General features: G+C 38.1%; 1 non-coding gene and 1 gene segment (V, D, J or C); both read right to left on the reverse strand.

Moving 5' to 3' along the window:
* The window catches only part of LOC126494628 (immunoglobulin lambda variable 4-69-like), a 442,151-nt gene that overhangs the window by 214,874 nt on the left and 218,885 nt on the right, over window positions 1–8,392 (reverse strand).
* LOC126494635 (U6 spliceosomal RNA) lies at window positions 1,945–2,050 on the reverse strand. Its single transcript, XR_007590045.1, has one exon. It is a non-coding gene; the product is annotated as a U6 spliceosomal RNA (small nuclear RNA).

Raw genomic sequence — 8,392 nt, forward strand, 5'->3', positions numbered from 1 at the left:
CTCAGGTAGTCAGTTGTCTTTGTCAATTGTTACACATTTGGATCGTTTGTTAAGTAATATTTATTGCCTTCTCGGATCTTTGATGGAGTTGAAGATTATATAATTGTAGTTACTCTCTACATTATTTAGACTCCTTGAGATAGAATGTTTAGCAAAACTTTTGATTCTCAATATTGTTTGTTATATTTATTTGTTATTATTGTATATAGTTGTATTTGGTTTAGTTCTGTCTTATTTAGACAAAAGGGGGAGATGTAGGGATAAGTCCCACCCCTTAGGGGGCGTGTTCGCCTCAGACTAAAGTTTTCCTATAAATTTGGCGAGTGTGCTGCCAGCGCTCGCTTCTGCTTTCCTGGTCTCTGCGGGAACGGTGGTTCTTTAACTCTATTCCTCCATTAAAGCTGTCTATATTTTGACAACCTGTCTGCATTCGCTTACACCGTTACAAAAATGTGGTATACCAATAGGCCAATTTACTCTTTTTTTCTTTTCTTTTTCTTTCTTTTTTTATTTATTAAAAAATTCTGCCTCCTCGCATCCCCCCATTTTCCTCCGACTCCCCACACTCTCCATCCCCCTCCCTCTCCAGTCCTAAGAGAAGTCAGGGTGCCCTTCCCTGTGGGAAGTCCAAGGCCCTCCCTCCTCCATCCAGGTCTAGGAAGGTATGCATTTAAATAGACTAGGCTCCCAAAAAGCCAGTACATGCAGTAGAATCAAAATCCGGTGTCATTATCATTGGCTTCTCAGTCTGCCCTCATTGTCAGCCACATTCAGAGAGTCCAGTTTGATTGCATGCTTGTTCAGTCCCAGTAGAGCTGGCCTTAACAGAGTAGTGCTGTTAAGTCTCTAATATGAGCTTTCTCTGTTTTCTTTATGTGGGCACTTAGTGCTATGAACTTTCCTCTTAGCACTGCTTTCATAGTGTCCCATAGGTTTGGGTATGTTGTGTCTTGTTTTTTTTTTTTTGAATTCAAGGAAGACTTTAATCTTTTTCAGTATTTCTTCCTTGACCCAGGGATGATTCAGTAGTTGACTGTTCAGTTTCCATGAGGTTGTAGGCTTTCTGATGATGGAATAGTTGTTAAATTCTAACTTTATTCCATGGTGATCCAATAAGAAACAGGTGGTTACTCCAATCTTTTGTATCTGTGGATGTTTGCTTTGTTACTGAGTATGTGATCAATTTTCACGAAGGTTCCATGAGATGCTGAGAAAAAGGTATATCCTTTTCTGTCTGGGTGGAATATTCTATAGATGTCTGTTAAGTCCATTTGATTCATAACATCTGTTCTCTTATTTCTCTGTTAAGTTTCTGTCTAGTAGACCTGTCCATTGGTGATAGAGGAATGTTGAAATTTCCCACTATCAGCATAAGGGGTTTGATGTGTGATTTGAATTCTAGTAATGTTTCTTTTACATATATGGGTGCTTTTATATTAGGGGAATAGATAATCAGGATTGAGATTTCATCCTGATGGATTGTTCCTTTTATGAGTATAATGTGTCCTTCTCCATCTCTTCTGATTGATTTTAGTTTGAAATCAATTTTGTTAGATATTAGGATAGTCACACACTCTCGTTTCTTAGGTCTGTTTGATTGGAAAACCTTTTCCCAACCCTTTACTCTGAGTAGATGTCTGTCTTTGAGGTTGAGGCATGTTTCTTGTAAACAGCAGAATATTGGATCTTGTTTTGTATCCATTCTCTTAACCTGTGCCTTTTTATAGGTGAATTGAGTCCACTTATTTTAATGATATTAATGACCAGTGGTTTTTAATACCAGTTATTTTTTTGGTTGTAGTGTTTGTGTGTTTCCCTTCAATGAGTTGTATTTGTGGAGGTTGTCAGATGTCTGTGCTATTGTGGGTTTTGTTGGCTTTCTTGGGTTGAGGGTTTTTTTTAGTACTTTCTGTAAGTTGGGTTTGTAGATACATATAAAAATATAAAAATATGGAAGACTTCATGAAGTTGAGTATCATCCTTTCACAGGGCCATGCTAAACTTCTTTGTAGTGTTACAATTTTAGTATATGTACTGCTGAATTGAGCACCAAACATACTTTCTAAATTTTCTACATTTGAATCAAAAAAGAAAAATGTCATTCATGTAATAATAGATTATAAACCTAGGAAATTGCCTATGTATTATTTTCAATGCCTTTCTGACAAAATATTTGCACAGGGTGGGTCTATTTAACATTACCTGTGCAAGGATAGTCCATTGATATCTCCTAGTAGGCTGAGAATTAGTATAACTGGGCACTGTGAAGGCAAATTTTTCTCTGTCCTTTTCTTGTAAAGGTACAGTGAAGAAACTGGTACAGGAGAATTATCTGTAATTTGTCAATCATGTTTTAAATAAATGCTGATTGGCCAGGCAGGAAGTATAGATGGGTCCAGACAGGAAGAAGAAGCAGGGTGATGAGAACAGGAGAATTCTAGGAAGGAGGAAGCCCATTCCTTCCAGTTCTGCCCAGATCACTGAAGAAGCAGGATGTGACCCCACTGAAAAAAGTACTGAGCCCTGTGGCTAACATTGATAAGAATAATGGGTTAATATAAGCCACAAGAGCTAATAAGAAGCCTGAGCTAATGGCCCAATCAGTGAGACCTCTGTGTAATTCTTTGGGACCTAATGACTGTGGTCACTGGGCAGAACAGAAACCCCAACAAGCAGGGCCTCATGCTACAAAAAAAAACAATCGTATAAAACAAGAACTATAAGAGGCCATCCTTTTGGTAATAGAGAAGGCAGAGGAATTCCAGGCTGTAGAGAGCCCATCATTGAATAACCTTGCAGATAGCTCTAAGATCTGTCACCATTCTCTATTTTCTGGATTTCTTTTTAGCAACAAATACAAGAGAATTCCAAGGGCTGGTTTAATCTTCAATATGGTGAGCATCTAATTGCTCTTGTAACAGCATTTCTAAAGCCATCAACTTTTCCTCAGTTACAGGCCACTGTTTAATCCATATCGGTTTCTCAATTAACTATTATAAAGGCAGGGCTGTTAGTACCTCTGAAAGTTTATTAATTGCATTATGTTCTCATACAGCCTGAATGGCTGGTGTCCGTCATTTATAGTATCTTCTAATATTTGAAACAGAAACACAAGTTTTGGGGTCTGCAGGAATGTTAATATTGGTATTTCATTGCTGCAATAGGTCACAACCCAACAAATAGACTGCAATATTGGCTACAAATGGCCTCAGTCTTCCTCTTTACCCTTCTGGCCCTATGTATTCCACCAATCCCATGCTTTGTTTCACCTGAGAAAGGGTTCCAATTTCTAGGAACTGAACATCTACCTCTTGAAGAGGCCAATTTGGATTTCAAGATTCTAGAGTAATGATACTTACATCCACACCTGTGTCTAGTTGGCCTTCAATAAAAATGCCATTTACACACAATCTTAGATTTCGTCTTTGATCATTTATAGAAGTCTGCTAGAATATACATTTTATATATCCTGCTGGAGCTTTTGACTCATCTTCCACCTTTATTCTATCATCCTAACCAGTATTGTTTCTTATGATAGGCAGTAGATTTTTTGTTGTAGTTGTTTTTGAATTTTAAGACAGGGTTTCTCTGTAGTTTTTGTTGCCGGCAGTGGATTTTTTATAATTTTCCTGGTGAGACATATTTTACACAGTAGCTGGGAATGACTGGATTGTAATTCCTTATTGCCTTGTTTTTTTTTTTTTTGTTGTTGTTGACCTACACTCGTTGGTCCAGTGTTGACCCTTGCCATACCTCCTACATATACCTGAAGTCTGAGTCCTTCTATTCTTTCATTATTACTAGAGATTCTTGATTACAATCACGTCCCACATGCCCCACTATACCACAATTAAAACATTTAGTATTTTGATGTCTCTTCATACCATTGGAAACTGCTTCTCCTACCCAAGCTTCAGTACCATAGTCAAGTGTCTCAACATTCATTATATGCAAGATCCAATCATTTCATGGGTGCTGATCTGATCTTTACAGGCCCAAGGACTCTTTTACATTCTAAGGTGGCATTCTCATAAGTGAAAGATTCAATTATTACACATCTAACTTCTGAGTCAGTTACCCCTTAGTTAATCTTTGTAAAAAGTCACTAAAAGTGTCTCTCTGACCATATTTAACCCAAATATATGATTCAACTCTCTTTCCTAGTTCCCCAATCCTGTCGCAAAAAATTGAATGTGCTGTGCTATACAGGAACAATGTGTGTTCATTGTAAAGAGCTTGGTCCTAAAGATCAGAGTAAAATCCCTTGCCCAGAATTTTATCTTGGGAAATCTCCAGTCTTTTTCCCTTTCCTTGTTACTCTAAAAATTTGGCTTCTTCTCTCCAATAGCACTGCCAAAAGCAACTGCAGTACACATTCTAGAACTTCTGAGATTAATTGAGTCCAGTCTTGTGGTGTTGCCTTGTTACTCAAAGTCCACATTTTGACCATTTCTCTAACAAAAGACAAATATATTCCATAAGATACAATTGCTTGTTTAATTTCTTTTAGATCAGTCATATGTATAGGCTCCCATGTATATTCTTTGGCTACCTTGCGGTATTTTGTGCCAGATGCTTTTTCTGATGATATCCCCAGAAAGGCCAGAATAACTCTGGGTAAGCTATCCCAGACTTTGGTACATACTGATGAGGCTAAATTTTGTCTTTGTACCTTTTGTCCCTGGTCATCAAATTAGATAAATTCCTCAATCTTTTCAAATCTGCTACTACCTTTTGTAAAGTCTGGATCTCTTGTCTAGTATTTTGTTCGAATGCCCTCATTAAGGATTCCAAAGTATGAAGTCTGTCCAGTGGAGACAATATCTCATCCTTGGACATAATTTTTATAGCATGTATATTACCTTACCTAGAGAGACATTATATTAGTCAAACTATCATAGCCCTTTGACAGAGTCTGATTAATACATTCGATAGTATGAATTCTCTCAGACAATGTCTGAGCACCCTCTGTCATAGACTGGATTTTGGTTGTCAAATTGGCTGTGTCCTTCTCCAGAGTGTTGAATTTTCCTTTTAATAGATTAATATCAGTCTATAAAGACTGTATTATTTCTAAAAGTGTCACATTCTTTGCACCTATTGTCAAACCATGTTTTTAAAGGTACAATATGAAGAAAAAACTGAGTACCAATATCCAATAAATGGATGTGTCACAATAACCATTTTAGCCTTGCAGAACACAATCCATAGTATTAGCAAAAAAGTTACTAAAAGTTTCAAGGATAATATTATCTGCCATTATATAACTTTTCAGCTTATTGATTTATTAATTACCTGTTATGAGATCTAGTAAATTGCTTTAGGTGTAACAATCTTTAGTGTTCAGCAGATGTCCTAGTTGCCAAGTTGTGACTAGTGGCACAACCTGGTGCCAGGAACAGTCCTGAGCTGCTTAGGTGTCCCCATCCTTGGTGCTGGTTAAATACTGAGAAATATGCTTTACTTGACAAATTAAAAGCAATTATATCAATACCTATCAATACCGTACACAGAGTGAGAAGCCCAGAACTCAGGAGTCGGGAGTACAAATAAGAAGCTGTGTAAGTCATCACACAGCAGGGAACGCTGGAGGGAATACAGTAGTGGAGGAGTTGTGCATGAGCTTGGGAAATTTTCAAGTTGCTGCATGCAATTAGCTTTGCTGTGGCACATGTTTTTTACAAAAATTTGCTCATGTAAAATCAATAAAGGTGGGTGGAAGTGGGAGACTTTCAGGACCATGGACCACTTAGGCCTTTAGGCCATTCAACCTTTAGGTGTGGAGTCTGAATTCATGTGGGCGCCAGATGATAAAGGATGCTAAAAATGCAACCCTGAACTAGCTCAGAATATAATTGAGTATAATAAAAGGTTATTTATTTAGGGGTAGACCCACAGATCAAATCTCTGCTCAACCAAGGAACAGCAACCAATCACAGCAGCTGGAAAACAGAGAGAGAGAGGCCAGACACATGCTTTACATCAGTATATATAGTATATGAGGCCACTCTCGATTGGGTAGGTAACTTAAAGGCTACTGGCTACAGGAATTCCTACAGAAAAGTTGCCTTTGTTGTGTGGTTTTATCAAATTAATAGTAAAAGAACTAATACAGTGTACAATCAGTCACTTGAAAGGGAAGTGAGTTTTAGGGGAATAATGAAGAAACACAAAGTACAAGAAAAAGGCAATCTTGGGGCTCTGGTGACCTCATAAAGAAATAACCAAAATGGGAAAAAAAGGGTTACACAATTCTAAGTAAGGGCTAAAAAAGGTGGGAAAACCATAATCTCCTATCTTCAAACAGGATCGGCTGTTTTGTGTTTGTGATCTAACAGTACCTCCTCTCATAAGGCCTGATGTAGGATTCTGCTCAACAATGACTACAGCTGTACTGCCCTGAATGCACCCAACCTCATCTGTTCAACAAGTTGGGTTTCAGAGATTTCTCCAGTAAAGCAAGTATATTCCTGGCCTTCTCATTGAAATCCTATACAAAACAATGATGCTCTGATACACCCAAAATACAATCCACTTATAATAAATTTGTGGAATTTGTTTGTTTGTTTGTTGTTTTGCTTTTGTTTTCTATGCATGTTGTTATGTAATGTCATTGGTTATTTTAAGTCTAATATGAGATTTTGAAAACGGACTCAGTGTGGACAACAGAAGGCCTTTATGCTGATATATAAGAGGAGTGCTGGAACGATATGAAAAAGTGCATGTACATTTAAAAACAATGACTTTTTTATTATTTTTTATTATTTTATTATTATTTTTATTTTATTATTTTGTCATGAGTCTAGGGAGCCCTATCACCCTGCCTCATAAATGTTCTTACACTGTACTTCTCAGCAATTTGCTGGAGTAAAAACAATTAGAGCCTGTGAGAAGAAAGTCATCTTACAACAAATAGACATTACTGTGAACATTGATGAGTAAAAGCTAGAACCTTAAACTCAATTCTTTAACTTCAAAAAAGAATGTTCTCATCTCCTCAGCCTTCTACACATGAGATTTCATTTTCATAGACAATTAATTTTATAGAGCAGTGCTCTCAGTAAAATCCTTGCCTTTCTTCTCTTTCACAAGTATCTCAGGAGCTAGAACTATGATCTAACTCCTTGAGTTAATAAGAGGAAAATATCAAGGAGTGTGAAAAGTAAAAACTTCAGATCATCCTTTTCAAAACCATAGGCTAGCCTTGCTAGCAAAAGAGGAAAACAGTTTCTGTCAAGCTTCCTCATTTATCTGGGCCACTGTGTTCTCCCACTGTTATCACCTGTACCACAGTAATAGTCAGCTTCATCTTCAGGCTGAATGTTGGAGATGCTTAAGTAGCGATGAGCTCCAGAGCTGGAGCCAGAGAAGCGATCAGGGATCCCATCTGCTTTGCCATGGTTTCCATTACTCAAAACATACATCAGATACTTAGGAGCCTTGTCTGGCTGTTGCTGGTACCATGCAATGGCATAGGTGCTGTGCTCACTACTCAAGGTACAGGTCAGTTTGACTGAGGCTCCCAGTGAGGCAGAGACTGTGGATGACTGAGTCAGCACAGGCTGGCAGAAAGACCCTGGAAATAAAGAAATGTATTATGTCCTGAGGTGAGAGGAGAGAATATACTTTATTGTCAATTGGTTTCCCTAAACTATCACCATGGTGCAGATGATTCTACTGACCTGTACAATGAAGGAGGAAGAAGAGGAGAGGAATCCAGGCCATGGTGCAGACACCACTGAGCTCTGCTGAGACAGACATGGTGTGGGTCTGTCTTATACTTCAGCATTTCTCAGAGATCTGACAGGGCCCTTCCTACAAATATGCAAATTTGTCTTGGTCAAGAAACTCCTTCTTAGGTGTTTATGTTATCAAATTTTGGGTGTCACTTCCTTCCTGAATCTGTGCAAGAGACCAAAGTAGCACAGCTGCAGGGCCTATTAGATCATGAATAAGAAAGTAGATGTAACAAAGAACTAGATGTTCTTATCTCAACTTAGAGTCTCCAGATCTTTCAGTGGAACGTATGGAACCCCCACTAAGTAGGTTTAGGTCTATCATGTCTGTGAGGAACATACTTTTCCAAGGCTTTTTCTACTAAGCATTTCTGGTCGAGGTCATTAACAATTACCTCCTCTGAGGCTGACTTTAGCATCTTCTCTTTAGTTTTCTTCTTTCCAGTTGTAACACCATGTAGTCCAGTGTTCTTACCCTATGATTTATAACCCCTACAGGACAGATGGCATAAAGCAGATAGCCTGTTCATTAAATATTTTTTTTTATTTTTTATATATTTTCTTTTTTTTAGAAAGGGAAAAGAAAAAAAAAGTTTCCGCCTCCTCCCAGCCTCCCATTTCCCTCCCCCTCCTCCCACCCTTCTCCCCCTCCACCC

This window comes from Alexandromys fortis, unplaced genomic scaffold (assembly GCF_014885135.2).
Source record: "Alexandromys fortis isolate MF-2015 unplaced genomic scaffold, M_Fortis_MF-2015_v1.1 scaffold_334, whole genome shotgun sequence".
Lineage (NCBI taxonomy): Eukaryota > Metazoa > Chordata > Mammalia > Rodentia > Cricetidae > Alexandromys > Alexandromys fortis.